This window comes from Pinus tabuliformis, chromosome J, assembly GCF_031772625.1.
Source record: "Pinus tabuliformis cultivar Carrire ecotype Pingquan chromosome J, CPIR1, whole genome shotgun sequence".
Classification (NCBI taxonomy): Eukaryota; Viridiplantae; Streptophyta; class Pinopsida; order Pinales; family Pinaceae; genus Pinus; species Pinus tabuliformis.
The window spans coordinates 610995829-611018190 of NC_142295.1; positions in this window are offsets into that span (position 1 = coordinate 610995829).

Below are 22362 nucleotides of genomic sequence, written 5' to 3' on the forward strand. Positions count from 1 at the left end.
AACCAATCAAATCACACAAACACCAATGAATCAAAATGTGACACTTGTCACCATACCATTAGTTGATAGGAGGTCCAGTCACCTTGTACAATCATTTCCTAGTCAGCGTACGAACTGCTGATTGGGCATCCCTGCAACCACATTTTAAAATTTTTAGTTGTTTGCCAAATCGATCAAAACGCGATATCGGGAGAATCTGATGTCGGTTTTGAGTGAAACGAGTAGCGTTGGATTCAAATCATAGAGATATATCCAATCATTCATGTTTTGAGCTCTATCACACACTTGAATTTTGAGAACTAAGTTTATGCCTTGGATCACTCCTCCCCTTTGGAAGCTTTTGGACCTCCAAAAGCTCTTTATCGGTCAACAAATAGATGAGAGTAAAACTCCCTCACCCTTCTAGTCTCAATCCACTAAACTTTTCTTGAATTTGTCGCTTTGAGATTTTCATGAAAGTACATCGCTTTCCTTGATTTTGGAGTCCTGGACTTTCTGTCAAAGATGAATTCTTGCTGCAATTTTCCAAGAGATGCAGAACAAAAAATTTCCCTTGAAGGAATCTGAACATTCCCTCCTCGGTCTTCAATAAATGGAAAATTAAACAATTTCAAGTTCCTTTCACCTTGAACATTTTCATCACGACGATGCTTAGCATGTCTAGCCTTGCACTTAGCTCAACGCTTTACCAAACGTGATCACCATCGCCATGCACCATCCTTCTTCGAAGCCAAAACATTATGAAACCCACAAGAATATGTTTTTACCTCTGCACTCTCTATCATTGGCATCTTGTTCACACCAATGTTCAACAATGATGCATCCTACTGCAATTGCATTTCATGTTGTTTACCTCTTTTAGGAGGCAACTTTTAGACTCCTGAAACATCTTATCACATGAATTAGAAACCTCAATGAAATCATATTTCAAACTTGATTCATATCCTTGAAATTTTTTAGATTCCTCAACATCTTCATGTTTGATCGTTAACAATGCAAGTTCTAACTAGCATTAACAATCCTCTCATTTGTCCCGCATTTACAAGAGATGCATTCAACTTATGGCTGTGTGCTCTGACAATGTACTCAATCCCATTTAAAAAAAAATGATATTTGTTCTCATGGTGATGAAAAATAGCTCTCCTATCATATAGATATGGGCTTCCCAAAACAATACCACATATATCAATTGGAATTACATCAGGCTCCACCTCATCTATAAAGTTTATAGTGATTGCAAATTTCAGTTTACATCTTTTTGTCACATGGAATTTTTCGTTGTCAGTTTTGGATGTGGCATGGTTTCTAAATTCAACTTCTTGACAATGTATTCTAAGATAAGATTTTCTTGTGAACCACTATCAAATAGTGTGTCCAATCTTGGTATGTTTTGGAATAACGCTAATGTGGAAAAGCTCTATTCTTGTTTTTTCATATTGAGTTTCATTGAGACAATTTTAAGAACTAGTACTTGCAATGTCCTTACCTTTCAATCTCATGGTTGTGGTCTTTGTTTCATCCTCGAAATCAGAACCTAAATCTTGTTGTGTACTTGCAACTGTATGTTCTTTCTCCTTGTTTTTAAACTTTTTGGGTCTCATCTCTGGATGAAGTTTCCAGCAATGATCTTCATCATGGCCCTCTTTGGAACATTGTTTGCATGTAATTTTTTCTTTCTCCATATTGATGGAAGCATTCTTCTTTCCTTTTCCTTTGAACTTACCCTTTCCTTTTTCTCCAGACTCAAAGGAACTCTCACTAGTTTCTTCAGAAACATTTTTCCCTCTTGCCTCTAAATGAGTTTCCTAAACACAAACTTCATCTAGTTTTGTAGGGTTAAACATGAGAATGGTATGTCTCAAGTAACTATGAAATCCTCCAATGTATTTGAGCAAAGTATCTTGAGAAGACAAACCTATACCCAAAATCAAAGCCCTTTTTCTAAATTCTTGAGTATAAGATTGCACATTTTGCCCCTTAGCTTGTCTAAAGTTTTTCCAATCCATAATAGCTTTCTACATGTATGCTAATGGATAAAATTACCTTCTTATTGCAACAACAAAATCATTCCAAGAGGATAAAACCTTACCATGTTTCTTCATGTCCTCTTGAGTTTTGGCTTCCCACCAAATTAGTGCTACACCTTCCAATCTAAGAGAAGCAAGTTGAATCTTGGTTTCATCATCTTTGATTCTTTGTATCCTACAATACACTTCAATCTGACGAACCCAATTATCCAATCTCTCTACATTTACCTCTCCATTGTACATAGGAAATTCAAACTTAATATCAAGCTTAAGCAAAGGAGTTTTACCATGACCCCTTGGGGAATTTGGAGGTGTTTGTGAAAGGGTAGAAGAAGTTGAAGATGAGGATGAAGATGGAGGTGAAGGTGGTGGTTTGTCACCATTCCCTTCATTCCAATTTGGATGCATGTCTCCTTTTCTTCCATCTCATTTTGGAGGTTTTGAGCTCTCTCCATACAACCTTGCATTTCTCTCCTCATAAAGAACCTTAAGCATCTCAGAAATCTCAAAGAATGCTTTTTTGAAAGTTATTTCATCTTCAAACATCCCTTCGGGACCTTCTTCATGTGCCACGACTATTGAAGCTTGAGGTGTGTTTGTTCTCCTTGAAACAATTTGAGATCTTGGCTCCACAAGTTCTCCTTCTCCTCTTTTGATCTTCAACCTTGCAATCATCATAAAACACTTGAAAACAAATCAAATTTTCACAATAACCTTTTCCTCTGATACCAAAATGATTTGAATATGTAAACTTAGATCTTTTTAACAATTTGTGAGTTAAATTTATATGTGTTTTGGGTAGAGGATGAGTTTACTAAACACATAAATAAGTAAATTTTAACGATAATTTACAGCCAAACAAAGACAAAATAAGCATATCTGAAACACATAACACAAAGCATGATAAAGGAGTTCACCCCTCTCCTGGGCTACATCTCCTAGTCCAACTTCCAATGCAAGGCCTCTTTCATTAATATGCTCAAAATTCTGTTAACATGATTTTATGTAGCTCAATCAAAAAAATGACATGTCCAATGGATCCAACACTGTCAAAAACCCCCATTTTGGTTCTTTCTGCACCTCATTTGGCCAAAAATTGAGTAAGTTATGACTATTTCAAGTTTTTCCCAAATTCTTCAGCTAATCATCCTCCAATTTGGCCTAAAACTGGCTTGAGCGCCCCAAACCTGGAACCAACGAGCAATTCTAGCCTACATTCCCACCTGACGGGAAAAATTATAGGATGATTAGTCCACCCATTAAGCCACCACTTCCGAAAATCTTGGTCACGTGGAGCACATGTGACCGGGTTTAGGGCCGAGACTCCAAGGCTTATGTGCCAATTATTTAGCCCGCCGCTTGGTGCGTGCTCTTGGTCGCATGGTCACCTTGTAACTCGGGCGTGTTCCCCTAGGGGCTTCTCCCCTTACCTGTGTGTGCTCCTATTTTAATGACTACCATATGGCCTTGGGGCTGGCCCCCCATTCACAATACCACACTCCTGGTCATATATGGGGTCATATGACACTGGGGTTGCCCCCCTCCAATTGTTCCACGCACCAGTTTTGAGCGCTGGGTTCTGCCGGTTAAATGCTTGGGGCTATGGTGGTGGGTCAGAATAAGGCCTAGCTCCTTGGCCCCTCTGCCTATGGTCCCATGGGCGCTGTGGTAGCCAAGGGCTAGGGCCTAGCTCGATCCCCTCCCCCAGTGGTGCATTTTAATAAACTTTAAATATAATTTCGTGATCACTATAGTTAAGGAACATGTGTGCGACAATGGTGTGGGCCTGTTTTTGTTTGGTGGAGGTCACAAGTTCGAATCCCATAGAGGCAGTCTGACCTCATACCAAAATTTTGTCAAATAAGAGGTGGCCATGTGGCAACCACCGATTGGCCCACGTGGCTCTCCCTCATTGGTCCAACACTCAACCAATGAAATCACACCAACCACCAACGAATCAAAATGTGACACTTGTCACCATACCATTGGCCGATAGGAGGTCTAGTCACCGTATACGATGATTTCCCAGTCAACGTACGAACTGCTGAATGGGCATCCCTGCAACCACATTTTAAAATTTTTAGTTGTTTGCCAAATCAATGAGAATGCGATATCGGGAGCATTTGATGTCGGTTTATAGTGAAACGAGTTGCATTGGATTCAGATCATCAAGATCTATCCAATCGTTTAGGTTTCAAGCTCCATTAAACACTTTGAATTTTGAGCACTAATTTTATCTCCTGGATCACACACAATAATGGACCAAATGATAGTGAATATCTCATTAGATAAAACAAGTGCTCATTAAGGAGGGGTACCATAATAGTTTGTAGAAATTTCACCGTAGATCACCTGATAATGCAATATACTAAAGCAAAATACTTGATCTACTTCTACTATCAAACTTTGCAGAAGCTTAATCAATTTGAGCAAGATTAATCAGAAAACATATAATAGAGAAGAATATTCAATCACACATGAAACACAGAAGAATACTCTACGAAAAGCCTCAAATAAAAACCCCACTATCTGTATTGTCATACAAGTGGAAATATCTCAGGATTACACAAAGCTTTAGCTCTCAAGCTATCCAGCTCTCAGTACAATCCCTCACTGCTTCTCATAGACAGAATAGACAACACATATGCCTTCCTTCAGTCCTCCAAGCCTCCTATTTCCTTGCGCAGTTTCTCTTGGGTCCTCCAGCTGCAACCTGTGTGATTCTCACCTCACACACAACACTGACCTCTGAAATAACTACGCAATCCTGAAGGAGTTCATTCCTTCTGCATGGATGAGTTTCCTTAATAAGAAAATTCCTCCAACTAATAGTACACTGTCCTTGCCTTTAATCTCAACTGGGTCTTTCTCTGAACTGACATGCATGAGTTATTTATGAGAGAATATTTAGTTATCTAGAGAACACTAGTTGCATGCATGCATGCATTAACTGACTGAACTCGGAATTAGTTCCTCCAACTCTTTGGAACTAATTTAACTGGACTTAACTCAGTTAACTGAGTTAACTAATTATAACTCAAATACAACTCATCCTTATCTCCTTAATTAAGGGATAACTGTTGCATGTCTTCACATAGAATTCATGTTTGATTTTCTCCAACTAATTAACTCAAGGTGAATTAATTAATTATTTTACAAACAACTGTTAAGATCAAATTTGAATTTTAATTCTCAATTTGAGTTCAGGGACTAACTAAAATTGGAATTTATTTTGAAATGCTATTTTTAACATTTCTATTTTATCATTCCTTGTTGCTATTTTCCACACTTGTACCTAAAATGCTATCTATAGTAATGTTATTTATATCATTTCTATTTTTAGCATTTCTTGTTGCTATTTTCAACACTCCATCTCAACAAGAAAGGCATTCAACTCGAACCCGATCTTGAACCTTTGGAATGTTCTGCATGCAACACTTCTCTCAAGTGTTGCTGCTCCAGCAACTCCAGAAACAAAATATCCAACCTGAATCAGAATGATTCCTCTGTCATCAAAGTCTCTGACTGTTATTGCCTTTGTCGATTGAAAACTTTGCACCTCTATGCCCTTCAGTATCTAAATGCTCTAGCCTCTGTCACTTTGATCTCTGATAGCATCAATCACATTGATTCCTCCTGCTGCATCCGTGCTGTTGTTGGTCCTATCTCCCAGCACTGCATCCGCACCGCATTTCCTCTCATCATGTTGCATCGTGCTGCCCACTGTTGCACTGCAACTCAGTTACTGAGAAGGAAGTAACCGGTCTCCTAACTAACCTCCCTGTTGGGCTAGAAACACCCTTTGATGCTGAAGCTCCCTCTGCCGCTGACAAGTGCTCCCTATCTGACCTCTGCGCTGTTGCAACAAATCTCTGCATCTCGCACCATTGCACACCTTTTTGTGCCATCCTGCACTGGTGCAACACTCCTGTGCCTCTCGCATTGCTGCAACTTGCTAGCTCTGCACTGTCTTGGGACTCTTGCACTTTAGCTCTCTTTGCCGCTCCATCTGCATCCATCTCTACCCACTCAGCCAATCCAGCTACTCCTTATCGGGGCTCCCATAGCAAGGTCTAATCAAAGAGGTTGGGTACCTTAAGGATCCTACCCCTATTTCAGCCTTCTTGGGACTATCACTTCTCATCGACCCACCTCCCACCTGGAGGTATGGCTGCATGTGATCCCTCTGCCCACTTGGCTCGAAATTTCCCCCTATTGTAGGTCTCTGCATGAGTGGATGCCTCCACTCTGTCTCCTCTCAACATCTCCAATTGTGGCTCCTCCACAATTGTCTAAGACTTCTTCTGGGGCTGCATGTTGAGAGGTAATGTACTCTCCCTCTCAACCACCAAGTATCTAACATTTGCCTTGCTCCTCAATGCTTTGCATGCATCTTGTACCTGAAGTGCATACAGGTTCTTAGCTAGCACACCAATCTCTTTCATATTTACCACCGTCACAAAATTTTAAGAAAAAAGCGTTGATTTTAAATCAACGATATCTCCCTCATCCGAACTCTGATTCAGCCGATTATTTTTTGAGTTTGGGTCTTTTTCCACAAGGAATCCAGATCTGCTATTTGTTTCTGAAAATTTTGCACAAATTTTTTTAGATCTACTCTGAAAACTTGCAGCCCAATTTTATTTTATTTTTTACTTTGAATTTTCTTCTTTGTATACTATTCACTACTTTGATGACCTTTGCTCTGATACCATGTATAAATTTCACCATAGATCACCTGATAATGCAATATACTAAAGCAAAATACTTGATCTACTTCTACTATCAAACTTTGCGGAAGCTTAATCAAATTTAGCAAAATCAATCATAACACATATAATAGAGAAGAATATTCAATCACACATGAAACACAAAAGAATACTCTGGGGAAAGCCTCAGCTAAAAACCTCGCTATTTGTATTATCATACAAGTGGAAATATCTCAGGATTACACAAAGATTTAGCTCTCAAGCTATCCAACTCTCAGTACAATCCCTCACTGCTGCTCATAGACAGAATAGACAACACATATGCCTTCCTTCAGTCCTCCAAGCCTCCTATTTCCTTGCACAGTTTCTCCTGGGTCCTCCAACTGCAACCTGTGTGATTCTCACCTCACACACAACACTGACCTCTGAAATAACTACGCAATCCTGAAGGAGTTCATTCCTTCTGCATGGATGAGTTTCCTTAATAAAAAAATTCCTCCAACTGATAGTACATTGTCCCTGCCTTTAATCTCAACTGGGTCTTTCTCTGAACTGACATGCATGAGTTATTTATGAGAGAATCTTAAGCTATCTTGAGAACACTAGTTGCATGCATGCATGCATTAACTGACTGAACTCACAATTAGTTCCTTCAACTGTTTGGAACTAATTTAACTGGACTTAACTTAGTTAACTGAGCTAACTAATTACAACTCAAATACTACTCATCCTTATCTCTTTAATTAAGGGATAAATTCCTCAATCAAATGGATAACTGTTGCATGTCTTCACATAGACGTCATGTTTTATTTTCTCCAACTAATTAACTCAAGAGGAATTAATTAATTATTTTACAAACAGCTAAGATCAAATTCGAATTTTAATTCTCAATTTTAGTTTAGGGACTAACTAAAATTGGAATGTATCCCGAAATGCTATTTATAGCAATGTTATTTATAACATTTCTATTTTATCATTCCTTATGGCCATTTTCCACACTCGTACCTGAAATGCTATCTATAGAAATTCTATTTATAGCATTTCTTGTTGCTATTTTCAACATAGTTTACTCATACTTGTCTTATGTGCTAGTATTTAGTCACATAGTCTGCTTGTTATTTTATTGATTATTGTTAAGTAGAGAGTGTTTCTATGTGAGTAGCATTCTTAAGTGATTTTAGGTGGTAGTTAGTTGAGAGTGAGCTTAGGTCCCAATTTCATGCATGGTCGAGATATTCTCTCAACTAAGCTATGAATGCGATAAGGTAGTGTGTCTACCTTTAGACAAGTATTCATGTATTTATATGTGCATGATTACATCATTGAAAAAAGTAATCAACATACTTTATTTTGGAAATTGTCCACTTTTTTTCTAATACGGCATCAAAGCTAATGGGGATCTTGAGGTGAGAGGTTTGTTTGTGTTGGCATTATGATAAAGGTGTTGTCCTTGATGGCAACTCACTCAGATGAAAGATCACAGTACAACAGGTTAACAAAAAAGAATTGCAGTTCAGACTACATAGAATGAAGAAAGAGAGGTATACGCAGGTTCACCTTGACCAAGCTGCGTATACACGCAAGTTCACTGTATACAAGTCGCGTATACGTATAAACACACTTTCAAGGAGCAAAAGCGCGTATATGTTGGAAAACTAAGATTTTGGTCTGTGCTATATGGTCCAAGGTATTTTGACCCATGGTTTTGGTCCAAGGTATTTGGTTCGAGGTATTGACCCTAGGTATTTGGTCCAAGGTATTGGTCCTAAGTGGTTTTGGTCCATGGTATTGAGAAAGGCCTAAAACTATAAAAGGAGGAGAAGATCATTAGGCCAAGGTGTGCAAGTATCGAATATCTGATGAAGTGTGAGATCTAGTATGTAGGTTATTGGGTTATGGTGCATTATTGGATCTGAACCAAGGATGAACCTTAGCGGATGATGAGGGATTAGATCTAATGATGGATTGGGATCTTAAGGCGTAAAATGAACTATCATTATGTGTTTTTTCTCATGTATATTCTAGATCTGAATACTGACGCATATATTATTCTGTAAATGGTATGATCTGGGTATAATTGAAGTTTGGTATAGCTGTAAAATTATGAATTAACATTTACAGATGTATACACTGGTTGGCTTTGAAAAAAGCGCGTACACACGCTGATTAGACATAGGAAAGTAGCGTATACCTTGTGAAGAATGTTTCAGTTGTTTTGTTTGCTATTACAGAGATCTGGTTTTTGTTCTAGTGACTGTATTTTGGTGACAGTGTTCTGAATGATAAGATTCAGGAGTTTCAGTGATTGGTTTATGTACTTGATGATTGTATTGCAGCTATGATGTTGTTGATGGGTCCAATATGAAAATTGGATGAAACGTGGCCTTCAAATTATGGTGTTGTGTTCCAGGAGTATCCAATCTGAAAATTTATGAAACGTGGTCCCTAGTAGAAGAGTGGAGTTTCCTGTAGGGTGGCACCTACGTACTAGTAAACATATTGGCTAGTACAAGAGCTAAGGGGTTGTCGCTCCCTTCCAGTAGTAGCTAGAAAACAAGAGAAGGTTGCAGCCTTCTTTAGGTAGAAGCCTGCATACTGGTATAAGTCTGCACCAATACAAAATTGTAAACATATTTTTATTATTATTAAAAGAAGACAGAGACGACAGTAGTAGGTGGTTTTTACCCACATTGGGTTTCCACCTTATATCTTGGTGTTCATGTGTGATGCTTATGTGTAATGCTTTATTCTGCTTTTACTGCACTGTCTAATTAATATCTGACATACTGGATAAATTGGGTAAATCAAAAGTTATCTGCATATACGCTGATTGCTTTAATAACAGTCGCGTGTACACACTGGTTCACTTAGCTAAAGTAGCGTATACAAATCTGCTTATGGAAATGAAATATTATTGATTTACTAATACTGATTCACCCCCCCTCTCAGTATTATTTCCAGCAATTGGTATAAGAGCAGGTTCTTCAGAAGAAGCTTGATCGCTTGAAGGAAGATCCATCATCATGATTAATCAAGAAAATGGGGGATCCATCAGACCGCCAATCTTTGATGGGAGCAACTTTGTTTGTTGGAAGATAAGAACCACAACCTATCTTCAATCACTTGGAACAAATGTCTAGGAAATCGTGGAAGGAGGATATACATTTCCATCAACAATTCCTACAAATACGGTAGGTAAAAAGCAATATGAAACCAATGTGAGGGCTGTCAATACATTATTGGGAAGTCTGTCACAATCAAAGTTTGTCAAAGTTATGCAGCTCAAATCAGCCAAAGAAATATGGGACAAAATCATTCTAATCTACGAAGGAGACTCTTAGGTAAAACATGCTAAACTGTAAACTCTCAGAATTCAATATGAAACTCTTAAGATGCACAATGATGAAAGTATAGCTAGTTACTTCTTACATATAGATGAGGTTGTTAATTGCATGAAGAATCTGGGTGAAGAGATAAAGGAAGTTACCTTAGTTGAGAAAGTTTTAAGATCCTTGTCTGCTAAATTTGAATCAAAAGTATCTGCCATAGAAGAAAAACAGGATCTACAGACTATTACTATGACACAGCTTCACGGAATCTTAACTGCCTTTGAGATGAGAAAAGGAGGCCCATCAGATATGAGAGAAGCCGCATTTAAAGCTTCAACAAAAGGAAAAGAAGAACTCAATGAATCAGGACATATTTCAGAAGAAGAAGATGAAGTAAACTTTGTCAAGAAGCTTCAACGGGGTTCCAGAAGATTTAGAGGTAAACTACCTTTCAAATGTTTTGCCTGTGGTAGAGTCGGTCATTATGCTGCCAAATGTCCTCATAAAGATAAATATGATAAAGGGAAGGAATCTGCAAAATGGAATAGAAACAAAGTGTAAGTAAAAAGAGTTACTATACTCATGAAGATAGCGATGGTTTATCAAATAGTGATGAAGATGAAAATAGTAATGACTATAGACTTCTAATGGCTTATGAAGATGATAATTTTTTGGATGCTTTAGAAGAAGATGACCTCATGAAGAAATCTCTAAACTCAAAATCTTTTTAGAATAAAAGAATATGATTATAGATACCTTGACATATCAACTTGCTGAAAGAGAAGAATACAATGAAAAACTAGAATGTGAAATTGTGGGTCTAAGAAAGGATCTTGAGAAAACAAAATATCTCAATCTTAGATTTGCTAAAGGACCAGAAACCTTAAATGAAATTATCGAAGTGCAGCGTTCTCCTCTGATAAAGATAGGTCTTGGATATACTGAAGAAGCATCTCAATCACAGAAGTTGTCAAGCTCCACTAAAAGCTATCTTGATGCAACAAATAACAGTGAATAGTATGACAATCTTCAGCAAATGCATAAAGCAGATCACCAGGTAAATCAGGCTCAATTTGCTTCAAGGATGAACAGAAGTCACAAACAACCTCAGATAAATCATACTCAATTTGCTTCAAATATGAATAGAAACTACATTCACCATGTCAATAGATTTGATAATCGCAGGAACTTCTTTAATGGTCAATGTTTCTCATGTCATAATTTTGGACACAAAGCTGCTCAATGTGTTGCTTACAAAACCATCATGACTAGAGAAGCACGAAATCAAAGGAATGTGACAGGGATCAAGAAAAGTTCCTATAATAACTTTTCTCTTCTTGAAAATGAAATAGAATGCTCAATCTGTAACAACTTTGGCCATGAAGAATCTGAATGCAGGAGTAAATTTCGGCAAATATCTCAAAAGGAGCAAACTCCATTAAATCCCAAAATATGGAGAAAGAAAGAACCACAAATAGAAAGATGTGGTATAGCCTTGTATGCAGAAGGACAAGAAAACCAGTGGTACATCGACAGTGGATGCTCAAAACACATGACAGGTGACAAAGAAAAACTTCACTCATATAATGCCTTAGAAAAGGAAAAGAATGTCTCATTTGGAAATGACACTCCTGCTATCATAAAAGGTAAAGGCTTTGTTTTCTTGAAAGAAAAGGTTAAAGCTGGGAATGTTATGTATGTTGATGGTCTAAATCATAACCTGTTGAGTGTCAGTCAAATGTGTGATCAAGGAAATGAAGTGGTGTTTCAATCAAACAGATGTATTGTTTGGGAGCTTGATACAGGAGAAACTGTGATCAAAGGTACAAGAACTCCAAAAAACTTATACATACTCAAGGGAGGACAACAACAGTGCTATATAAGCAAAAATGATGAAAAATGGCTATGGCACAGAAGATTGGGACATCTAAGATTTTCTCAAATAAAAAAAGCATGCAGATTCCAGGTTGTTCGTGATCTTCCAAATATCAGGATTCCTGAAAATACAATATGCAAACCATGTCAATTCGGTAAGCAAACCAGATCTCACTTCATTGAAAAAGAAGGGTCGGTTAGTAAGCCTCTTGAACTTGTTCATACTGATTTATGTGGACCATCAAGGAAAAAGTCACCTCGTGGAGAAGAATACTTTATATTGTTCATTGATGATTTTTCTAGAATGTGTTGGATAGGTCTTCTAAATCATAAAGATGAAGCATTTGAAAAGTTCAAAGCCTTCAAAGCTTTGGTTGAAAATGAATTAGATTGCAAAATCAAATTCATCAGATCTGATTGAGGAGGGGAATTTACCTCGGATGAATTCTTTGACTTTTGTAAACAACATGGAATAAAAAGGCAGTTCTCCACCGCAAGGACTCCTTAGCAAAATGGAGTGGTAGAAAGAATGAACAGAACTGTTCAACAAATGGCTCGAGCTATGCTAGATGAATATGGAACTCCTGCAACCTTTTGGGGTGAAGCTGCATTCACCGCCGTCACTATTCTCAATCAAGCAAATGTTCAGGTAAACAACACTCAAACTGCACATGAACTTTGGTATGGTAAGGCTCCTACTGTAAAATACTTTAAATTTTTTGGAAGAAAATGTTACATCAAAAGGACTAATGAAAAACTTGGTAAGTTTGAACCCAGAGCAGAAGAAGGTATTCTTCTTGGTTACTCTTCCCGAAGTAAAGGATATAAATGTTATAATAAAAGACTTGGGAAAATTATTGAAAGTATTGATGTTGTGGTTGATCAAGCATGCAAAAATCCAAAACAGATAAAAACCGAAGATTATGACAATGAAGAAGATGAGGATTATTTTCCCACATCAAATCACACTAATTCTAAATAGGAAACCAATGAAGCACCAGAAGAAGAGATAACGGTAGAAGAAAAGACTCCATCCAGGTATGTTCTTTAAAATCCTCCAAAAACTCAAATTTTAGGGGAGAAAGAGGCAGTTGTGCAGACAAGAATAACTATTACAGAAGCCTCAAGCTATCTGGCATTACTATCTTCCACCAAACCTTAAAATGTAAATGAAGCATGCAAAGATGAATGTTGGGTCAAGGCCATGAATGAAGAACTTGAGCAAATTGAAAAGAATAATACTTGGGAATTAGTTCCTAGACCTCATGATAAGAATATCATCGGAACTAAATAGATATTCAAAAACAAGCTGAACGAAAATGGAGAAGTTATTAGAAACAAGGCCAGACTTGTTTGTAAAAGATATGCTCAACAAGAAGGTATATATTTTGAAGAAACTTTTGCACTTGTTGCTAGACTTGAAGCCATAAGGATGTTTCTTGCTCTTTCTAGTTTTTAGAAATTCAAAGTATACCAAATGGATGTAAAATCTGCCTTCCTTAAAGGAGACTTAGAAGAAGAAGTCTATATTGAACAACCAGAAGTATTCATTCTTGGAAATGATGCAAAACTTGTATGTAGACCTAGAAAGGCTCTTTATGGTCTAAAACAAGCTCCAAGGGCCTGGTATTACCGTCTTGACAAATATCTCCACCAACAGGGTTTTTCAAAGGGGTCAACAGATATCAATCTATATACAAATATTGACACTAGTAAATTGCTAGTAATTTTTTTTTTTTTATGTTGATGATATCATCTTTGGTAGAAATGAAGAATCCATGAGTTAGAATTTTGCTTTAGTAATGCAGCAAGAATTTGAAATGTCCTTGCTTTGTGAGCTTAACTATTTTCTTGGTCTACAAGTTCAACAAACTAAAGATGATATTTTTCTTTCACAAACCAAATATCTCAAACGGATCTTGAAAAATTACGGCATGGAATATTCTAAACCAGTATGTACCCCAATGGTAATAGGATGCAGTCTCAGCTCAAATGATGAATCAGCATCAGTGCATCAACCAACTTACAGATCCATGATTGGCAGTCTGCTTTATCTAACAGGTACCCGACCTGACATCATGCATGTAGCAGGAATAGTTGGAAGATTCCAAGCAAATCCAAAGGAATCACACCTTCAGGCAATCAAAAGGATTTTCAAATATCTTAAAGGAACACAGAACTTTGGTTTATGGTATCCTAGAGATATAGTATTATGAAACCAGCTCAAGAAAAGATAGAAAAGATAGATCAACGCCTTAGAATTCAGCCTCTTCGATGGGGCAACCTCCTTTACATTACATAAATGAAAAATTCTTGGATGATACAAATGAAAAAACCTCCTTTCTATATATAGGAGTCGAAGGGGTCATAACATAATCAGAGCCGACATAACAATAATAATGTAAGGGCACAATAATAACAATAGTGGGCTTCTATGGGGCACAACAGTAACAATATGGGCACTACATGGGTACATCAATATAATAAGTGGGTTGTACTAATAACAATAAGGGGTTACACTAGTAGTATAGGGGCCTAACATGCCCCTCTCCTTCAAAAAGCATTGTCCTCAACGCTTGAGTAGTTATTGATGCTTCTGTATAAAATTCTTGTCCTCCCATGTGTAATATTCAGCCGGTAAGTTCTTCCACTTGATGAGATACTCTGAAATTGATCAATTTCGTAGTTGTCGGGTTCTTGCTTCTGTGATTGCTCTAGGTTCCAATATGATTTTTCCTTCCTCTTCAATTTTTGGCAATATTGTTTGAATTAGGATCTTTTGAAACTTTTGAATAAGTGGCCATACTTCTTCATCCTTCTTCCATTCATCCCTTGGCTTCGTTTATCCAATCTGGTTGGATAATAGAAATGGCACACAACAATGCTTCCACATCCTCATCCTTTCTTGAGAGTGCATCTGCCACCACATTTTGCTTCCCTTTTTTGTAGATGATTTCAAAGTCATAACGCAACATCTTTGTGACCCACTTTTGTTGCTCTTCAGAGGATAATCTTTGTTCTAAAAAGTATTTAAGGCTATCATGATCTGTTTTCACCTTGAAGTGTCTTCCCATTAGGTAGGGTCACCATTTCTTAAGTGCATGGAGTATTGCCAACATTTCCTTCTCATAAATAGCTTTGTGTAAAAACTTTCCCTTGATTGGACGACTTTCAAAAGAAATGGGTCTTTCATATTGCATTAAAAAAACACCAATTCCATTTCCTGAAGCATCACATTCCACAATAAAGGTTTTTGTGAAGTCCGGTGTAGCTAAGACAGGTGCTTAACACATTTCCTCTTTAAGATGTTCGAAGGCCTTTGTTGCTTCTGGAGTCCATGAAAATGCATCTTTCTTCAATAGTGTTGTTAGAGGTGTTGTCAACCCAAGAAATCCTCGCAGATGCTTTATGGATGTGGGGATTTTCCATTCCTTAATGGCTTTAATTTTGCTAGGGTCTACCTTAACTCCTTCATGAGATACAATATGACCTAGATATTCCACCTCTTCTACTCCAAAGAAACATTTGGATCTTTTTGCATATAATTGTTTCTCCTCCAATAGTTGTAGCACCCTGTCAACATGTTCAACATGATCCTTCCAAGAATTGTTGTAGATTAGTATATCATCAAAAAATACTAACACAAATTTTCTAAGGAATGGTTTGAAAATTGAATTCATCAAACCTTGAAATGTTGAAGGTGCATTGGTAAGGCCAAAAGGCATGACCAAAAATTCATAATGACCCTCATGAGTTCTAAATGCTGTTTTCGAAATGTCTTCAATCTTCATTCTGATTTGATGATATCCGGAACGAAGATCCAACTTGGTGAAGTAAATTGATCCATGCAATTCATCCAGTAATTCATCAATGACAGGAATGGGAAACTTATCTTTAATAGTGAGCTTGTTGAGCTCCCTATAATCCAGACACATGCGCCATGATCCATCCTTCTTGTGCACCAATACTACTGGAGTAGAGAAAGAACTTTGACTTGGTTGAATTATACGAGCCTCTAGCATTTCTGCAACCATATGTTCAATTTCACTCTTTTGGGCATAGGGCTATCTGTACGGCCTGATGTTTGGAGGAACACTTCCTGGAATCAGATGAATAACATGATCATGATCACGAATAGGTGGGAGACCTTTGGGAGCCTCAAATACCTTGGAATGATTGTCCAAGACTTTTTCGAGATCTGGAGAAATAGATGATTCCAATGTGGAAACATCTAGCGAACATAATTGTGCAATTACACCTTTTTGTTCCCTTTTTAGAAGCTTTGTCATACCGTTAGAGCTGATTATCTTTCCCAATTTCCCTGCAATACCCCTTAATTCAACTTCCTTTCCTTCCACAAAAAATTTCATGAAAAGTTCTTGAAAATTAAAAGCTATTGTACCCAAGGATTGTAGCCATTGGACTCCTAATACAACATCAGCACCTCCCATTGGAATGGAAAGCATTGGGCTATTCAATACATATTCTCCTATGGATAGCTTGATATTATGGCACTTTCCAGAGCAATTTATTGTTCCTCCATTTGCAACCATCACTTGACACTCTGGTGCTAGATATAAGAAGCAATTCAATTCTTTTGCTACCTTACAATGAATAAAATTGTGGGTACTTCCTGAATCAATCAACACTATTACCTTTTTCTTCTTGATTTGTCCTTCTATATTGATGGTTTGAGGAGTAGTGATTCCTGCCAATGCATTACAAGATATGGTCGAATTCATTTGTTCTTCATCTAGGCTTTGTTCCTGGAGTATATCCTCTTCTTTTGACCTTTCTTTCTCCTTTTCTTCTTCCTCTTCACAATCTATGTAGAATAATTTCTTCTCAGCACACTTATGACCTTTAGTCTATTTTCTATCACAACTGTAACAAAGCCCTTTTGCTCTTTTTTCTTCCAATTGTTGTGGTTTCAACCTTATAGGTTGTGGAAGACTAGTGGCAACCACACTTCCGTCTTTATAATTGTGAGTGGTATGCTTCCTGGTTGCCATAATTTTGCTTTCCATTTTTCTTGCTAACCTGAATGCCTTCTCTAATGAATCAGGTTCCCAAAGGCGAACATCATGTTGGATATTATCCTTTAAAGACCCTATGAACACATCAATCTTATGCTCCTCTGGAATATTTTTTACCCTTATGTTCAATTTTTGGAACTCCTCAATGTGCTCCACTATTGAACCCTTTTGTTTGAGACTTATCAATTGGCTAAAAAAAGTGTTGCTTTTTGTATCCTCATAATGTGCTATCAATTCTTCTATAAAAATTGTCCAAGTGATAAATTGTTTACAAGAGCAAAGCCATTGATACCATACAAACTGATTTGGTTCCAAATATAAAGTTGCAATACGTACCTTTTGTGTGTTTTGCACATTATTGAGATTAAAAAATTGCTCCATCTGTAATATCCATGTTGCGGGATCCTTGCCATCAAACTTCCTCATATCAATTTTTGGAATATGGTGCGTCTTTGATCCAACATTAGAGTCTATGAAATCATGATTAACATTTCCTTTGTTCGCATCATGAGTTTCCTTTACTCCCCTTTCACCATTAGTAAGTATTTCTTGTAGAAAATTTGTCAAATCTGCCTTCAAATCTATCTTCAAATCATCAATCTTGGCTTCCACGCCCTTTATCTTAGATTCCACGTCATTTATCTTAGCTTCTGTTAGCTTTTGTGAGAGTGAAATTTGTTGCACTTGGTCTTGTAGTTTTATATATCATGTAGCATTTCTTCCTCTTCTTCATGAGTCATGCTAGAGATTTCAGATTTCTTACTAGGTGTTTGCATTTTCTTTCCTCGGGGCATCAATTACTGATACTAATGCTCTACTATGCCCTTTGAATTCCTTCAAAATAATTTTTCAAACCAAGCTTAAGCAAAAATTTAAAAAATCTACACACCTTTTTTCACTTTGTAGGAGCTTGATATTGCCTTTGATGTATCTCTGTAATTTAGGATCATCCAGTTTTGAAATTACGACCTGCGGTAGCCTTCTATGTCCTATTTCCAATGCCGCCAGTCTGACCCAAATTGGATTCTCCAATGAAGAGTTATGCCAAATCTCCCATAGTGACCTGATTATATACTAATTCAGTAGAGCGAACTTGTACGACATGCCACGTGTCCCTGTTTTGACCTTTGGCTCTGAAAAATATATAAAAGAAACTACAGTCCATCCTATTTCTGAACCTTCTTACAAAATTTCAATCCGATGCTCATAGAGAAAGTTATGATGATTTTCCTTAGGTCGCCTATTTGGAATGTAATTCAGGAGTTTTCAAAATTACCAAATTCCTCAAATCATATCTCTGCAAATATAGTGTGAAAAGCTCTGAAATTCAGACTCGAGGTTCAGTGAGATTTCTTCTCAAATGGGTTTTTTTTTTTAGCTTCTGAAACGTCGCAGAAAAAAAGTTATAGCGAAAATACCACGATGACCTATTTGGAGCAGCGAAACCCTACAATCCAAAGCTCTGATACCAAATGTTATGAAACCAGCTCAAGAAAAGATAGAAAAGATAGATCAACGCCTTAGAATTCAGCCTCTTCGAGGGGGAAACCTCCTTTACATTACATAAATGAACAATTCTTGGATGATACAAATGAAAAGACCTCCTTTCTAGATATAGGAGTCTAAGGGGTCATAACATAATCAGAGCCAACATAACAATAATAATGTAAGGGCACAATAATAACAATAGTGGGCTTCTATGGGGCACAATAGTAACAATATGGGCACTACATGGGTACATCAATATAATAAGTGGGTTGTACTAATAACAATAAGGGGTTACACTAGTAGTATAGGGCCCTAACATACAGATCTTACTCTTCATGCATATACAAATGTAGGTTGGGCAGGAAGTGTTGATGACAGAAAAAGCACTAGTGGTGGTGCATTCTATACGGGTTCTAGGTTAGTGTCTTGGTTCAGCAAGAAACAAAGTTCAATTGTATTATCTATAGCTGAAGCAGAATATGTGGCTACTGCATCTTGCTACACACAAATACTTTGGGTGATGCAAACCTTGAAAGACATTCAGATCACATGTACTCCACCAATCTCCGTCCTATGTGATAATACAAGTGCCATCAGTATTTCAAAGAATCCAGTCATGCACTCCAAGACCAAGCACATACCCATCAAATATCATTTTCTACGTGAACAAGTGCTTGAACAAAATGTTAAATTGGAGTATGTTCCCTCCAAAGAACAGGTTGCTGATATATTCACTAAACCATTGCCCAGAGAGACATTTGAATATCTCAAACAAACGCTGGGAGTAGTTGCTGCATCATCCTACTGTTAAATCCTATTTTTCAGAGAAATGTTTTCATATACAAGTTTCATGAAGCATTGTCACGTACATACGTGGGTTTGAAGAAAAGTAGTAGGCCAGACTCAAAAAAAAGGGGTCTGTTATGGTTTTGTCAATTATCTGCTCTGTTTGATGATGGTTACAATCTATTGATAACATGTGGAAATATATTGGTCCTCATAAAGTTGTTGATAACTTAATGTATATCTGATTGATGATGATGTTTTGATATCTCTTTCTGACATATGCAGTGATCAGATCTGACAGTGAACAGGTGGAACAGGTTCAGGGGGAGAACATGCTATGCTTCTAATAAAGCATTGTTGGCATTATGCTTAGAAGTCTTTGGTACCTAATCAATGATGATGAGTTCTTACTTTATGATGATAGGATGATACTCACATATGTTGATTATCATGGTTGATGATGTGGGATGTTCCCTAGTGATGATATAATGAAGGTTCTTGTGGAAAGATCATGCAGTTCTTGATAATGATGTCTATGGTGTTTCACATACATATGATATGATGTGAATGATTTTGTGCTACCGCTTGGAGATATGACATATGCTTAGTTGATTCATGGAAGGTTATGATAAGGGAACGAAGCAAGTTGATCTTGATGAGATCAAGAGGATGAGTTGATATATGTCGACATACTTTGACACAAGTTGATGATGTTTTTGGAACTAATGATGGACATATATAGGTTGCTGGTCTGGATGCTGTTGATAGATGTTGTTGATGGTGCAAATCATATGATAGTTTCTGATGACTATCATGGTATTGTCTTAGATATTTGGTCTCTGTTATATATATCATGCATATCATTTAATGTAAAGGTCATGAAATGACCTAATTTTTAACCCCACTATGTATGGGATGGATGATATAATGTTTCTTGTTGTTGTCATGTATCAACAATTGGTATATCCCCACTTGGTTGGGAGATGGATGTATGTATGAATCATTGGTGACAGGAAAGTATGTATAGAGTCATGTTATTCTTTAGAAAATATTTTTGCAGACTTTGCTTATGCTCAGGGGGAGCATGGACTCGATCATGGAAGCTCAATCAATACACTTCAACATCTACTCAGGGGGGAGCATGATCCTTTGCCCTTGATGTCAAAGGGGGAGAGTGACTTGGTGTTGTTGTTGCCATCAAGTCCAAAGGGGGAGATTGTTGGCATTATGATAAAGGTGTTGTCCTTGATGGCAACTCACTCAGATGAAAGATCATAGTACACCAGGTTACAAACAAGCATTGCAGATTAGACTACACAGAATGAAGAAAGAGAGGTATACGCAGGTTCACCTTGACCAAGCTGCGTATACACGTAGGTTCACTATATACAAATCGCGTATACGTACACACGCACTTTCACAGAAGCAAAAGCGTGTATATGTTGGAAAACTAAGCTTTTGGTCTGTGGTATTTGGTCCAAGGTATTTTGACCCATGGTTTTGGTCCAAGGTATTGACTCTGGGCATTTGGTCCAAGGTATTGTTCCTAAGTGGTTTTGGTCCATGGTATTGTGAAAGGCCTAAAACTATAAAAGGAGGAGAAGATCATTAGGCCAAGGTGTGCAAGTATCGAATATTTGATGAATTGTGAGATCTAGTATGCAGGATATTGGGTTATGGTGCATTGCTGGATCTGAACCAAGGATGAACCTTGGCGGATGATGAGGGATTAGATCTAATGATGGATCGAGATCTTAAGGCGTAAAATGAAATATCATTATGTATTTTTTCTCATGTATATTCTAGATCTGAATACTGACGCATATATTATTCTGTAAATGGTATGATCTGGGTATAATTGAAGTCTAGTATAGCTATAAAATTATGAATTAACATTTACAGATGTATACACTGGTTGGCTTTGAAAAAGTGCGTACAGACGCTGGTTAGACACAGGAAAGTAGCGTATACTTTGTGAATAATGTTTCAGTTGTTTTCTTTGTTGTTACAGAGATCTGGGTTCTGTTCTAGTGACTGTATTTTAGTGACAGTATTCTGAATGATTAGATTCAGGAGTTTCAGTGATTGGTTTATGTACTTGATGATTGTATTGCAGCTATGATGTTGTTGATGGGTCCAGTATGAAAATTGGATGAAACATAGCCTTCAGATTATGGTGTTGTGTTCCAGGAGTATCCAGTCTGAAAATTTATGAAACGTGGTCTCTAGTAGAAGAGTGGAGTTTCCTGTAGGGTGGCACCTACGTACTAGCAAGCATATTGGCTAGTACAAGAGATAGGGGGTTGTAGCTCCCTTCTAGTAGTAGCTGGAAAACAGGAGAAGGTTGTAGCCTTCTGCAGGTAGAAGCCTGCGTACTGGTATAAGTTTGCACCAGTACAAAATTGTAAGCAAATTTTTCTTATTATAAAAAGAAGACAGAGATGACAGCAACAAGTGGTTTTTACCCACATTGGGTTTTCACCTTACATCATGGTGTTCATGTGTGATGCTTATGTGTAATGCTTCATTCTTCTTTTACTGCACTGTCTAATTAATATCTGACATACTGGATAAATTGGGTAAATCAAAAGTTATCTGCATATACATTGGTTGCTTTAATAACAGTCGCGTGTACACACTGGTTCACTTAGCTAAAGTAGCGTATACAAATCTGCTTATGGAAATGAAATATTATTGATTTACTAATATTGATTCACCGCCCCTCTCAGTATTATTTCCAATAGTCTGATTAGTTCTCCAAGAACTCCTCCAAGGCCAAAGAATGAGAGGAATCTAAGATTTGACTATTGTTGTCATACAAAATTAGTGTAGGAGAGTGTTTCATTTCTCTATTTGATGTTTCTAGAGAGGATTTTTTTGTAGGTGTATAAATGAATGTAGATAGAAAGATTCGTGGTCATGTAATGTTGATGTAGAGTGGTGCTACCAATGGTTGTTGAGTGTTGAGTGGGACATAGATTAAGATTATGCAATGTTTTGTGGAGGGAAGGAATCGAGTTAGAGGAATGATGGTTAAATGAAGGAGGAGGTCTATAGTTGTAATCATGGCGCAAGTAGACTACAAAGATATAATGGTAGATTATATGGAAGA